Raw genomic sequence first — 15,094 nt, 5'->3', positions numbered from 1 at the left:
GAGAGAGAGAGAGAGAGAGAGAGAGAGAGAGAACTGTGATCTAGATGTATATGTAAGCTGGACAGAGTACCTTCTTTGTTATCCTTCGAGGTCTGCCTCCTTCAGGAAGTCCTTGTTGATTCATCGAATCTTCATTTTGCCCTAAAAAGCATTGTCCCTAAGGAGGCAGGTAAGATTGTGTATCATATGAAATGGAATAGAGAGGGTTATTTGTTTCTCTTATCAAACCTCTATTGTAGGCTCCTTGAGGGGAGAGATAGTGTCTCCTGCCACAATAACCTATCCTACCAGGTGGGAATTGATTCCTGGAGGTGATAAAGCACAAACATAGCCAAGCTTTTGGGTGGCCCAGTTCAGAGAACACCCTGCAGAACAAGTTTTCAGAAAGACCTCTATGGATTGGGCCTGGAGCCAAGCAGCTGTCAGAGAGCATTCCTTCTGTGGCAAGAGAAAAAGGGAAAGAAAGAGGGAGAGAACCTGCCAGCCCTGCAGTCAGAGGCTCCAGGACACGGACTCAAATGAGAAAGGACCTGGATTTATGATAAAGGATGCTTTTCCTTGGGGGACTCATTAAGGGTTCTTTGGCAGCTATTCCAAATAGCCCTCAGCAAGCCCAGGCAGTCACCACGACTCCCCTCTCCCAACCTCAACCCTCTACCCTCCATCCATCTGAGAAGCTGAGAGCAGGGCTAGAGCTTGGAGGCAGCAAAACCTGGGCTTAGAGTCAGAAAAATAACCTATCCCTCTTCCCCAGCATTTGCTGGGCCTTGGAGTATCCCCAGACAAATCTGGGATAAGGGGTGTGGATGCGGGGTGCACAGCCTCCCAGCAAAAGGTCCAGCTTCAGCTGGAAGATCTATTCTTTGGGAAATATCACCTAAAAACAGCAACTTGGAGTGCTTATTCCCATAGAGAAAACCTTGAGGACCCTGGTAGGGTCCTTAAAGGTGGGGTAAAGGGTTAAGGAGACCTTGTATTTCTAAGGTCCATGGAGCAATGTATTATAAGAGTCATTCTATATAAGTAGCATGAGGGCCCAGCAAAAATCCTTTTTTTCTGTCCTATGAAATCATAGAATTTAGAGCTATAAGGGACCTTAGGAAGCATCCAGTCAAACCTACATATTTTAACAGATGAAAAAGCTGAGGTCAAAGATCCTAAGGTCACATAGGTAATATGTGTGAAGGAGGGGGCTCCTCTTTTGGCTTCCCTATTGCTCTTTCATCACTCCACATTTCTCCTCTCTCCACCTGCCCCTTCTCCATATACATAGACAGACTTTTTAGCGGAGGCCCTTGAGGGAACAGAGTTGGAGATCTCATAAGAAGGTCCAGGACCAGTTTTGCCTTCTTGAGGATTCTGCCTTGAGATCTAGTCTTGAGATCCCCTGAGAGCTTCTCCCACCTAATGTCTCACCTCTAACCAGAACCATGGTCTGTAACTGTTCTTCCCGTCACTGCCCTGAAGTCCAGTCCTAAAGAGGAACTTCACCCCTTTGACCTCAAAATAATAGATTACAGTGCTAGTTTTCATCTCATTTATATGTTCATTTAATGTCCCAATGTATAGAAATCCCACTGTCTCCTGCTGGGTTAGGTTGTGTTAATCTAACCAGCAAACACTTTCTTAGAGAGGTTATTGAATCATAGAATATTAGAGTTGAAATTTACCTGTAAAACCATTTAGTCCAACTCTTTTACAGATGAGGAAACTGGGGCCCAGAGCCAGATGAAGTGACTTGTTCAGGATCACGCAGTTAGTAGGAGTAGCTGGGATATGCACTCAGTTCCCTGATTCCAAATCTATTGCCTTTGTCAATGTTATACAATGTCTTTCTCACCTAAATATTCCCAGACTCTCTTCCATTCACTTCCATTTCACCTTGCTCAGGAAATCTAACCTTATCCTACTCCCAGTCATAAGCTTCAGCTTCCAATACCTTCAGCAAGCACCCAAAGGGTTAATATAACAGCATGCACCAACCCTGCTCTGCAGCCTCAGGAATTGCTTGTCACTGTTGACAGTCAGGCAAGAAGGCTAACTTACTGCAACACAACTTTGTGCCTTGTTTCCTCCACCTCCCTTTAACCCACACTTTCTGCCTTATCCTCCAGACCTCCCAGGAAGAGGGCTGAGCTTCTGCCTGCTCAGAAGGATTGCTAAGAAAGGGAAAGGTGCTGTGAAAAGAAATAACCTCCCTCAACCCTCGTCCTGGAAAGAAAATCTAGGGATGGAAAGGAGGCTGTTTGCCTGCTTACTCTTCATTTCTTCCAAAAGCTCTTCAATCTCCAGTTGTTAATTCCCTATTCCCTGGAGCCAGAAAGAGGCAAGACACTGGGTCCAGTTTCAAAAGAAGGCTACATATCTGCAGCATGAGAATTGGGTATGCAGTCATATCTCTCCTTTATTTCTTGGCACCTATATGTTTACTGCAAAGTTCGGTCCACTCAACATTTCAAGCAAAGGAGGGAAAACCCACTCCAATCCTTTCCTCTGGTGAGCTCATCTGAGGAGAGAGAAAAGGAAGGAGAGAGGGAGGAAAGGAAAAAGGGAGGGAGGGAGGGAGGAAGGGAGGAGGCATGAGAGTGGGAAAGGGAGGAACTGAAATCTTGTGGTCAGAGATCCTTTCTACAGGACAGTCCCAAGCCTGAGAACCATACACCAGGAGAGAAAGCTAACATGTCTGCTTCCAGAAGCAGGAGCCAGAGACTCCACCTGCAGTCAAGATGAGGGGTAAGTCCTTAGTATCTTTTTTTTTCTGAGACATATCAGAATAAGCAGCTGAAGTTCTGGGGCCCATTCACTCAAAGTTATATGACCCTCCCTCCACCCATTCTCAGGTCATGGTCCATTTTCCTCTTCCCCTTCCCACAAACTGACCCTCTTGTACTATCAGTTTTAGCCCAGACTCACCTAGGGGTAGTCTTAGGGAGACCATTGAGAGTAGAGAGCAGGTCACTGGAGGAGAAGCATCTAATAAGGATTTGCTGTGACTGATAGAGGGAATTCTGGGTGCCCCTGCATTTGTCTTATCAATGGAACAGTGCCAGTCAGTCATCCATTTGGTCAGAGATAAGGACCTTGTCCTTGGAATTTGGGGGCTGAATTGGAACAGCCAAATCAGAAATGCATATACTAGCAAGGCAGAGCAGATTGGAGAACATTAAACAGGGACTCCTGAATTAGCAAATTCCCTTCCTTTCTATGGTCCATAGAAGGCTGCTTAGGAAAAGTGAGCATTCACGAAGGACTTCAAACTTAGGGACAAGGAGAGGAGAAGGAAATGAGCAGCAGAGTTGCTAAGAGGGAAAATTGGATGATTTAGGTGGTAGGAATGGACAAATAGAGGGCAGAGAACAGGGATAGAGGAGAGAGTGAAAAGGGGGCATGAGGGGGAAGGGAAGAGGAAACTAATAATAACAGCAGTTTACATTTATGTATCACTTTAAGGATTACACAGTAAACTCACAAAGAGAACTTTAGAGAGGCAATTAATTGGAATGCAACCGCTCGGGGTTGGGGGAAGGAGGAGGCAGACAAATTTTAAAAGATATTTCAAAACTGCAACATTAAAAGGGAAGGAGAGAAATGAGATATGCCATAGGGAGCCAAGGAGACAGAAACAGCAGAGTAGGGAGGGTGCTAAGGTGAGTCTTTGACTGGCGTGGAATGTTCCCCACACAAATCCTTCCCCCCAAACCTTGAACTCCAGGCATAAGTTCAGGGAGAAGGCTTCATTAGTCATTTCCTAGTTCTTTCCCTAGTCTTTTAAGAATGACTTCACTTAATCTCATGTCAGTTAGACTACATGTGAACTAGACCCTTGAGAATCATTGGACAATACGTGTTACCACCAGGGACAGGTCTGGGTCTGAAGCCTATGTTTTCAAGAGACTGAGCATGCTAAAGGGTATTGAGAGAAGCAAGTGGAGGTGAAAGGAAGGATCTGAATAGAAATGGGCTGATCTCATCTGGAGAGAACAGTGGGGTGGTAGGTGGGGAGAAGAGAAGATCTTGGATTATTTCTTCGATTTTCTAGGCAAGAAAATGGGCTCTGGTTAGACTGCTGTCTTTGAAATATTAAGGCAGCTTGGCATAGTGGTAAGAGCTGAATTTGAAATCAGAAAACATGAGTTCCAATCCCAGCTCTTCCACTTATCTGTACAATGGGCATGTCATAATTTCTTTGAGCTTCAGTTCCCTCATCTATAAAATAAGGGGGTGGGACTATGGTGGTTTCTCAAGAAAAAGTATAGATAACCTTTCAGATACTTTTCAGGTCTAAATCTATTATTTTGTTGTTTTTGTTATTATTTGTGATTATTGTTCTTTTGTTACTGTTTCAGCTGATGCTTCATGACCCCATTTGGGGTTTTCTTGGCAAAGATACTGGGTTGGCGTGTCACTTTCTTCTTCAGCTCATTTCACAGATGAGGAAACTGAGGCAATAGGGTCAAGTTACCCCCCAGGGTCACCAAGCTAGAAAGTGTCTGAGGACAGATTTGTACTCAGGAAGATGAGTCTGTCTACCTGACTCCAGGTCTGACATTCTATTCCCTGTGCCACCTAGCTGTTCTAAATCTGTTATTCTATGAACCATCAAATAGCAAAGAGTTTGGGGGGTGGGAGTAGAGATGGGGATCATGTCCCTCTCTGCATGTCAAAAGTGACTTCCTAAAGCAACAACCATCAAGGTTCATCCTGGCCCTTCTTCTGAGCTATGCAAACTGGAGCTAGCTTGGCTGGGGAAAGACACTCCTATAGGGTGTTCCAATTTATGGCCTCCTACCACTCCAGCTCTTTGGAGAGCGGGTAGAGGACTTCCCCTACTGATAGTATTAGCTTACATTTGTAGCATTTTAGAAGTACAAAACTTTTTAAAATATGATATTTCATTTGATCCTCACATCAGCCTTGTGAGGTGGGTAGTACAAGGATTATTATCCCCATTTTACAGATCAGAAAACTGAAGAGAAGAAAATCAAGGAATTACAAAAAAAGAAAGAATTATTTTTACCACCAGCTACAGAAAGTATTCAAGTTTCAGTTGGGTGGGTGTTGGAATGAATTCTATGGGTCTATGATTCCAAGTGACGTATCTCAGACCCTTATCCACATCTCTTGAATTGAAGTCCCATGTATTTTTGTTTATATACACCATGACTCCCAACCTTAGTGCAAACAGCTCTGATCTCAGTTCATTCTCTTCCCTGGGGTCCCTCTTTCTCTCCTTTCACCCCTCTACCATTAACACTGCCAGCCTAAAAACCCTCTTTTCAATTTGCTGACATCCTTTCCCTCACCCCCCACCTCAAAGCCTGGGTTGGAACACTTTTGTTGTTTATTGTCCATGTTTAACTTTTCATGACCCCATCTGGGGTTTTCTTGGCAAAGATACTGAAGTAGTTTCCCATTTCCTTCTCCAGTTCATTTTACAGATGAGGAAACTGAGGCAGAGTTAAGTGACTTGCCCAGGGTCACATAGCTAGTAAGTTTCTGAGGCTAGATTTGAACTCAGGAAGATGAATCTTCCTGACTCCCGGGCCAGCACTCTGTGCAGTATGGCACCACCTAGCTGCCCAGGATTGAACACTAAAGCAAGGCAAAAGAGGAAGCAGAGACTCTCCTAGTCCCCTACCCCCCAGCCCCCAAAATGTACTTAACAAGAAAACTGTATTACCTCAACCGTCTCACATTCTCAGGCAGACAAAGGTTAATCTCACCCACCTCCCAAACTCCCATCATATGAATCCTTTGCTTGAAAAGCTAGAATGGATTCTTGTTGAGAAGCAGGGGCAGCTGTGATGAAGAGGAAGGTGATTTCAAAAGAGGGTAAAAGAGGAAAAGCCCCTCCCATTAAATCCCCAATAGCCCAGCCTGGCATCATCTCTCCCCTCTCGCCCCACCCTCAGTCTGCCCAACACCTCACAGATTCTCAATGTCACTGCTGACTAGGAGAAGAGGGAAAGATACTACATGTGAATTTGTCCCTTTCTGGTCCTCCTTCCCTTTCGTTCCTACTGTTCCCCAGTGCCTATATGAACCTCTAAAGGATTGTGGGGTTTCTCATCTAGCCCCCCTTTTCCCAACACACTGAAGTTGGAAATCTAGGATGTTTCTAAATGGATTTCTGTGGTCCTTCCAAGTTCCCTCTCCTATGCCCTTGGGGAGGCCAAAGCTAGGACAGAAAAGACGGGTAATTGGTGCCCTTGAGAACTCACAGCAGCTGGCAGTCATACTTTTAGGGCCCTGGATGAGATGCAGTAAAGTAGAGAGGACTGGGCATGGCAGAGGAGGCAATCTGCCAGGCCATGATGACCCTATGGCCATCTGGAGTCTACTACCCTTTCAGTTGTGGTAGTGCCAGCTGTTAAAGGGCTGGTGGGTTATAAGGAGAGGAAAAACTACAGACAATGTGAGATGGGACCTTCACCTTTCCAAAGTGCCTCCCACTGTCCTATTCCCTATGGCAAAAAGGCATCAGAGCTCCACTGCCACTGCCTCTTGGTCCCTTCACTTAAGGATTTCAAAGCACTCTTCTCTCCTCAAAGGAAGAGATGCTCTGGCACATCCCTCCTCGGCTTCTCCCTTGTTACAGGTAGAGGAGGAAGGTAAGTCAAAGAATTGTGTGGGGCAGGCTACTGTGAGGGATGGAAGGATCATCTCTTGTAAAAGTTGTAAAAGACTTAGCACAGTGCCTGGTACATATAGGAGCTTAATAAATGTTTATTTAATTCCTTCCTTCCTGGTACCTTCTCCTCTTCTCCTAGTCAGCTAAGGTTAAGAGAGGGTGCCAAATGTACATCTCCATGTTTATGCACTTGGGATCTCTCTGTAAAAAGGATCTGCAAAAACATTTCTTTTCCTCCCCCCTTCTCTTCTGGCCCTATATTTCTGATAGAGGTGTGCCTGAGAACCCACATAAGTGTTAACTTTGCTTCTCCCTCTCCTGTGTAACATTTTCCCTATACAAATAGGAGTAGCAGTGGGTGGTGATACAGGGAAGCAACCCACAGCAACTTTTTGCAGATGTCCCCTTCATGGCAAGAACAAGGTATAGGTAACTGACAATTGAATCAGAAGTGGGAACAAACCCTTCCCCCCCAAAATGCAGACACTTTCCCTGACAACTGACAATTCCACAAATTCTCATTAATGGAGCTTCCCAAGTCAACTGCAACCCCAGCATCCCCGGAGAAAGGCCCCTAAAGAACTCCCAACTCCTTCCCTCCCTTCTCTGGGTCAGGCAAGGTGCCTAGCTTGGCAGAACACCAGGATTTTTTCTGCATTGTATTGCTTCTTAACTCTATCCTGGTAGGATAAGCCAAGCAGAATGCCTTAAGAGTCAGGACTCCTGGGGGGGGGGGGGCAGTTTCCAGATTTACCTCTAGCAAATACCCATGACTCAGTTTACCTTTCTGCATGGTGGAAAACCCACCTTCTAATGCATTTTACCCAATATTCCACACTTTGAAAGTTTCCAAAAAATGGGCTCTCAATCCAAAGAGCCTGTGTGTTTGTGGAAAAAAAGGCTGGAAATTATTTAAAATCTGAAAATGCTGCCCAAATGAAAGCTATTATCATGAAACCCAGGTCTCCATCACCATTGTCTTCCCCTCTCCATTCATGTAAACCCCCAAACTTTTAGAGAACAGAAGAGGGTATTACAAAAGGACACTGGCCAGTTATTCTCCATCATCACTGCATCCACAGCAGTGGAAGAAATGCCTTCTCAGCCAAGCACTGTTTAGAGGCTGAAGAAAGGGAAGAATATGCCCCTTCCAGCAGCAGGGAGGAGCAGGGGTGGCAATGTTCTAGGAATAGATCCAATGACCAAAAAAGACAAAGACACTCCAAATACAAGGAACATGGGATGAAGTTCAGTCATTCTGACATTTACCCGATCTTGACAGTGGATAGAATTTGGGCATAGAGTCAAAAAGACCTGAGGTTAAATACAACCTCAGACCCTTACTAGCTTGCCCAAGACAAGTCACTTTTCTTCTGTCCACCTCAGTTTCTTCAGCTTTAAAATGGGCATAATAATCATCCAGATCTCCCATGGTTGTTGTAAGGATCAAATGAGATAATAGTTGTAAAAGGCTTAGCACAGTGCCTAGTACATATAGGTGCTTAATAAATGCTTATTTTCTTCCTTCCTTCCAATCTAGGTGGATGGTCCAACAGTATCCTAAGAAACATGGTGAGGAGGGGTAGACAGAGAGTCAGACCTTTGGCCCACAGGGGAACTGGGGTGGAGGGGTGGGGAGGAACGGAAAGAAGACAGGGGGAGAGTGCTTCATTTTTATTGGCTGTAGGAATAGGAAAGAGACTGGTAAACGAGAGGGACAGAGGCTGTGGAGTCAAGAGACCTGACTCTGCCACTTCCTATGGGATCTTAGGCAAGTAACAGCCCTGCTGTGAATTTCAGAGTTTCTTTCCAGCTCTAGCATTCTGTAGTGTTGAGATGATCAGGTGAAAGGTACCAAGAAGGTAGAAAACAAGAAGGTATTCCTGAAATGATGTTTCAGCCCACTCACATTCTCTCCCCTCTCCCAAAGAAGCACAACCTCAGGTGGTTTGGGTGGAGGCAAACTGTTTATTATGGCAGACAGATCCAAACAATGACACTCCCTTGAGAGAAACATGTTCTTCCCCAAATTCCTGCTCAGTACATCGGCAGTGATATAGGACAACTTTTATTTATTTTTGCATCCCCTCTACTATGTCCTCCCCGAACAATTAACACACAAAAACTATTAAGTGCAAACTTTAGTCTGGTGAGATTTTTTTTTCCTCCAAAGGTACAAAAAGCAATATAACATTCCATGACTTGGTCTTAGCAAAATCAGCCCGGAAAAAAAAAAAAAGAGAGAGAAAACAACGCCTTGAAATAAAACAAGCTTGTGGTAAGTGCAGCAAGATGTTTTTGTATCTATAGGTAACATACACATACACACAGAAGGATGTGTATGTATAGCGCACATGAGCACATCTATATACGGAGGCATCAAAAAGTTGCAATTAAAGGAAGACATCAGCAAGAGATAGGAAATACTTAAGACATGTTTTTTTTTTTTCATTAAGACATGGATAGGAAGGAAAAATCTCTTGATTCATTACCCATTCCAAATGATCCAGGTCACTTTCGCAACCATTCTGGACCTGGCCAGTATCTTTCATTGTCCACTTGATTTACCTGCCCTTGTAAATAACTACTAGCCTGCTACTTCCCTAGAAAGCACATAATATTAGTTTATTTTTTCTTCTTGTTGATATAAATAGTGACTCAGGACACGCAGGCAAAGGGTTATTTACAAGACAGGATCCAAGGCATTCCAAGGTATTTCAGTCCTGAAAATTTGTGCTTTATTCCTAAACTTTAACTTTCATGCTTGACCGGCCCATTTCCTTTCACAGTGACTTATATTGATTGGGAAGAGGCTTGAGGAGGAAAGTGGGAAAGGAGGAGATGGAAATCCTAGAACAATACTGGGGAAAGGGTCAGAGAGAAGAAAGGTCTGGCTAGCCAAAAATGAAGCTAATGAAGATGAGTGCCTACCCTGAGGGCAAGGAAAGAAATTACTCAGCTGCCCCAGTGGGGAGTAACACAGGCAAGGTTAGGTCTCTTGTAGGGAGAGGAGCAATGTAGGGAAGGAGAATCTTAGGTTCAGTTGAAAGCCTAGAGGAGATACATACCCCTGGGCACTCTCAGTGTCTTATCCTCTTTCTTCTGTAGCTAAGGGCATGAGTCCCTAAGCTTTTACCACAGATTCAAAGCTAGGGAAAGAGTCCCAGAATCCTGATATCCTCTCAGGAGCTCTTGGAATAAACTTAGAGGGCCTTGAAAATAAGTTATCAAAATCCTATCAGTACTAGGAATTGCTGACCCTCGGACCAAGTCATCCCACCTCCTCTCCAACAAAGGGGAATGATTATAGGGCAAACCCAGCAACATCCCTGTTTTACCTGGATGACCTCACAGGAATCATCACTGAAGGATGCTGAAGCTGGAGATCATGGCTGAGCAAGACTGTCTCCTGAATATGCCCTGTTGCCACTTAGGTTGGGATGAGCCTCCAAGGGGAGTGAAGAGCATGGGTTTAGTTCAGCCTTCCAGGAACCTAACAATGGTTCTCACTTTGGTCTCAGGCTTCAGCCTTCAGGCACCAAGGACAGCAGAGGGATGTTCATAGTTCCTGAGCCTTGGGGCATCCGAATTAGTTGAGGGGATATGGGTGAGGGGCAGCTGGGTGGGAAAGCTTTTTATTTCCGGATATTGAGAAGTGAGTACCTGTGGTCTGGTCAGGGTATGTATCTCTTGACTGTACTTCATTGTTGTACAAGCATCAAAAACACCACCTGTGTAGTCAGAGGACCTGGTTCAAATCGCACAGCTTACACGACCTGTGTAGCCCTGCACAAGTAATTTAAACTCCTAAAAACCTCAGCTTTGTTGTCTGTAAAATGTAAGGTCTCTTCCAGCAGTAGATCTATGATCCCCATCACCTTCAGATGAGGCCCAGGGGGAGATTTAAAGCATGATTTTGACCCAATCCAATTACCCCTTTATTCTTTCTCTGTGCCTGAGGTCTGGGCTCCTAGGTATCAGGACCAGTGGGACCCAGATTGACTCTGTGCTCAGTCATCACACCACCCTAGAAGGTTGATAACTCCTGCAAACTGGTAACTCCCCCTTAAATGGTGGTTAAAATCCCACATACACCCTTATCACCATGATTCAGAGTCAATGGCAAATTAGGCAAGAGTTCTTCCTATTTCTCTTTGTACTCTCATCCCTATCCAACTCGTTCCTTCCCATGCACGGTCCAGATCTTCTGCCCTGCCCCACCTCCCACTAAACCTTCTGCAGCCTCTAGCCCATTGTCAATGCTCTACTCTTTATCCTGTCTTTTCACTTCACATTTTCTTCTTTTTGCAATAATGAAAACTCCAGAAAACAATGCATCTTTAGTAATTCTCTTGTGCACCATATGTTCCTTTACGGTGACACACTGAGCCAGAAAAAAAAGTAGGCACGTTGTCTGCTCCTCATTCTCACTTCTACACTGTACCTTTACCCCCATTGCACAACAACCTATACTGTTTTGAGGTTCATTCTATCCATCTTTTTTACTTGGTTCTAACTCTTGTCAGAATAATCCCCAGGCTTTGAAATCATTTTCTACCCTTTTTCAAGGAGTTCAATAGCTCGATCACAATCTTCCCATCCCAAATTGCCATTATACGTGGGAACTTTAATATAGGCATTAATGTCCTCTCAAATACCTTGGTCTCCTAGTTTCTAAGACTCCCAAACTCCCATCGCTTCCATCTTAATTCTCCTTCAGGTACACAGAGGGGTGGACAATCATTCACAACTCTTCTGCCTTCGTGGGCCAGAAACCTGAGATGCCACAAGCCTCTCTCCTTCACCTCTCCCTCCACCTCATTTTTCCTAAACTCAATCTTCAGCTTTGCCTCTAGTCCTTCTGCCCTTCCTTGTCCCCCTAATTCATTATCTCTTTTCTAGCCTTTCTTCTCTCCTTCATGATGCATCAATCAATTCAACTGTACATCATCAGTTGGTTTTGACTCACTTGCGCCCTTTATCTTGTCATCAGTCAAACTTTGCCAAACTTCTCTGCTTGGTTTACTCTGCCTTCTCTGCTCCTACTCTCTTGTTGAATGTTCCAGGACAAAATCACACAATCATGTGGACTGGATTCACAACAATTTTGTCACCTAATGTGCTGAAAAAATCTGAAATGCTGCTTTACTGTTTCTTGATTGGCTCTCTACTACACTCTATCCTTAAAAACTTCCACTTGATCCTGCCCTCCCTCAAACAATTGTCCCATATATCTTTTCCATTTCACATTTAAACCCCTAGAAAGAGTCATCTACACTCAAGGCATCCATTTCCTCACCTTTCACTCTCTTCCCATCTCCATCATTGGACTGAAACTACTTTCTCCAAGGTTACCAACTTGTTCCATCCAATGGCCCATCCTTAGTCTTCACTCTGTTTGAGCTCTCTGCCACTTCTGACACCGCTGACCACTCCCTTACCATGGAAGGTCTCCTCCCTTGGTTTCCTTTTGGGTCCCCCCCTGCCTCTTTTCAGCTTCATCATCCTGGTCACACCCAATAAGTGTGAGCATATCCCAGTACTCAGTTCTAACTCTTCTGTTTCTCCAGTATCCCCTAGTGATATCATCTGCTCCTGTGGATTCAATTGTCATCTCCTTGAAGATGACTCTCCAATCTATGAGTCTCCTAACGTCCCACATCACCGGCTGCCTGAAGGACATCTCCACCTGGACATTCCATCTTTTCAGCATCTTAAATTTAACACATCCAAAACTCTCTTTGCATCTTACAAATGTCCCTTTTCTCTTTTGAGAGCATCACCATCCTACCACTAACACAGGTCACAACCTTGGAATCCCCCTTAACTCTTCCCTCTCCCTCCTCACTTCTATATTCTATTGACCAAGGCTTGTAAATTCCACCTCCGAAACTCTTTAAATCATCCTTTCTCCATTCACAAAGTTCCTATTCACCCTAAGTAAGGCCTTAATCTCTCCTCTACTGGACTATTGCAATGACCTCCTTACTGGTCTTCCTCCCATTTTCTCCCCCTCTCTAACCCATTCTGCACACACAGATGCCAAATTGGGATGCCTAAAATATAGATTTTTCAATAGCATGGTATAATGGATAGACAGCTGGCCCCATATTCAGAAAGACCTGGGTTGAAATCTTGCCTCAAAATACATATTGGCTACCTGTCACTTAATTTCTCAGTTCCCAGGCTTTAAGACTAAGCTTCAGAGAAGATGTCAATATGCTTTGACAGAGAAAACCTCCTACACTAATGAAATCACAGGTCTGGTTTAAAAAAAAAAAAAGCACAGATCTGACCATGTCCCTCTCCTACTCAAAATTTCATAGTGACCCACTATTGCTTCTAGGATAAAGTAGAAATTTTAAGCCATTTCCAATATGATTTTAATCATTTCCCCCTTGGCATTCTGTTCCATCAAACTGGCCTACGAACTTGTTCTCCATATATAACATTACATCTCCAGACTCCCAGCATTTGCAAAGATGGTTCCCCACCCCCCACTGCCCTTCCTTCTCGTTTCCACCTCCTTGAATCCAAGCCTTCTTCAAAGCACGGCTCTGACACCACCTCCTACACAAGGCCTTCCCTGATTCCCTCAGAAGCTGTTGTTCTCTCCCTCTAGAGATGATTTTGTATAGATTGTGTGCTTGTTGTATTCCTTCTCCCAAGAAGAATGTAAGCTCCTACAAGACAGGGACTGCTTCATTTTCGTCTTTTTACCCAAAAGACATATAACAGATGCTTAACCAATGGTTGTTTGTTTTTTAATTGAAGTTGGTCTTGAAGAGATCCTCTCTGGCCCTTGGAGATAAAAATATTTGAAAGGCTGGAAGAAGAGAAAATCAACTTCTCCTTAGAAACCTTAAAAACCCAGGGAGAAAAAGTGTCCAGAATCAGAATAGGCTGAAAATTTAGCTGTGATGAGAGGGCAGAGGTAAGATGTATTCAGAAGAATAAACAGAAGTGAGTGTCCCTCCTTAGGTACTAATAAAAACAGGTGAGAGTTCCATGCTTTTCCTTCCCTGCTCTGGGACAGCCAATACCAACCTACCCCAGACAGCCAGCCTGCTTAACTTCCCTGTGTCCTGGCCCCATTGGCAGTGTTGATCTGGCAGTTAAGTACTAGATGGGGCCTTGGAGAAAGCTGGGATTTTCACCATTTTGCCCTGCCCTAGAGCAGCTCTGTCTGCACCTCTTTCCAACCCTGGAGCTCCTCTCCCCTTCTCCTGTTCTTTCACCCTCTTTTCCTACTCCATCTCTTCCCAAACTCCAACCCAACAATAATGGCTTAGGCTTTATTAGCTACAGATATTGGAATTGGATGCACACAAAAAATTTATTATAATCTTGGTCCCACAAAGAGCTGAGCTGGCAGTTCACTTATCTGTTATGGCTTCTTGGGCATCCCCAGAGTTTCCTTTTTGAGCTACAGAAACCTGAGAGGCCAGGGGATCAGGGGCAGGGAATGTCCTCTCGGAAGACTGTCTCAGTCCCTTCCCTTCACCTCTTCTTTCATCCACATGCCCTGCCGTTGACATTTTGCCCCCTGAAGGTGCAATACTGGAGTGGGGCAAGGGGCTAGGCAGAGCTGACAGTGAATTTTGCCTAGGTTGTAGGATAAAGGCATTTCCCAACATCTTTCAGTTTCTCCATTCCCCATTATTCTGACTCCCTCTGTTTCAAATACGTCTTTTTTTTTTCTTGAGCTATAAGCAACAGGATCCTTTTGTGAAATGTCTGGAGGAGCTGCAGTAAGGAAAGGAAAGGCAATAATCAATTCCCCCTTCATCTATAGCCCAAGGAGGGCAGCCCATACACTCCCCCTTAACCATCCAGAAGCCTAAAGAAAAAAAAAACTCCTCCAGCCTGGAGAACCAGTCAGCCTGCCTGCCTCTTCCTGGGCACAGATGAACCAGGGAACAGTGTGGTGGAATCCTCAGAGGATAGAGATCATACTCAGTGTCCTGACTGAGTGTCTCCAGACTTCATCTCTCTTCCTGAAGGAGCTAAGAAAAGTACAAGTTGAAGCAATTCTTACATCTCAGTTTTGGGGCAGCTGGTAAATTGGCAGTGAAAATTGGGTCTCCTCTCAGGTAATACCCTTGAATGCCCTCCCCCTTCTCACCATTACCCTCCACCTGTCTCACTGTCACCATAAGTGGGCAGAATTGAGATATGCCCTATGCCTAAATGACAAGGAGATTTGGAGCACCCTCCTAGACATCTCTTCTTCATTCCACCTCATCTCTGGTCTCTACACTGATCTATGGACTTGGACAGCAAACCTCAAACTACTAGAGGGCAGACTGGAAATGGTCTGTCCAAACTGGACTTTTCTTCTCAGTCTCACATTCAGCACCCATCCTTTAGTTCAGAATGGGTCTCTCTTTTCTCTTACCTTCCTCCCTGTCCCCATACACACACACACACACACACACACACACACACACACACACACACACA

General features: G+C 44.6%; 2 protein-coding genes and 1 long non-coding RNA gene across 4 annotated transcripts in view; 1 reads left to right on the top strand and 2 right to left on the bottom strand.

Annotated features, from left to right (window-relative positions):
• Window positions 1-1,983, bottom strand: part of SCN4B (sodium voltage-gated channel beta subunit 4) — a 37,613-nt gene extending 35,630 nt beyond the window's left edge. The window contains exons 1-2 of one of the 2 annotated variants that reach the window (XM_069066701.1): window positions 1,671-1,983; window positions 71-157 (exon numbers count right to left, since the gene is read on the bottom strand). The gene's annotated coding sequence lies outside the window, so the exon portion shown is untranslated. The remainder of the gene's footprint in view (window positions 1-70; window positions 158-1,670) is intronic. The other variant, XM_069066702.1, reaches the window with a different exon arrangement.
• A 135-nt stretch (window positions 1,984-2,118) lies between these two features.
• Window positions 2,119-15,094, top strand: part of LOC138145076 (uncharacterized) — a 14,260-nt gene continuing 1,284 nt past the window's right edge. Inside the window, exons 1-3 of the long non-coding RNA XR_011164091.1 lie at window positions 2,119-2,496; window positions 2,635-2,733; window positions 8,172-15,094. The exon at window positions 8,172-15,094 is cut by the window's right edge and continues 904 nt beyond it. This is a non-coding gene — a long non-coding RNA (uncharacterized lncRNA). The remainder of the gene's footprint in view (window positions 2,497-2,634; window positions 2,734-8,171) is intronic.
• The window catches only part of SCN2B (sodium voltage-gated channel beta subunit 2), an 11,696-nt gene continuing 9,573 nt past the window's right edge, over window positions 12,972-15,094 (bottom strand). The window contains exon 4 of the mRNA XM_069066703.1: window positions 12,972-15,094. This exon is cut by the window's right edge and continues 1,287 nt beyond it. The gene's annotated coding sequence lies outside the window, so the exon portion shown is untranslated.

Source organism: Petaurus breviceps, unplaced genomic scaffold, assembly GCF_028583685.1.
Source record: "Petaurus breviceps papuanus isolate PSGF00001 unplaced genomic scaffold, PetGlider_PUasm1.0 90723, whole genome shotgun sequence".
Classification (NCBI taxonomy): Eukaryota; Metazoa; Chordata; class Mammalia; order Diprotodontia; family Petauridae; genus Petaurus; species Petaurus breviceps.
The sequence above is the reverse complement of the archived record's forward strand: the minus strand, read 5'-3'. Positions and strand labels throughout refer to the sequence as shown.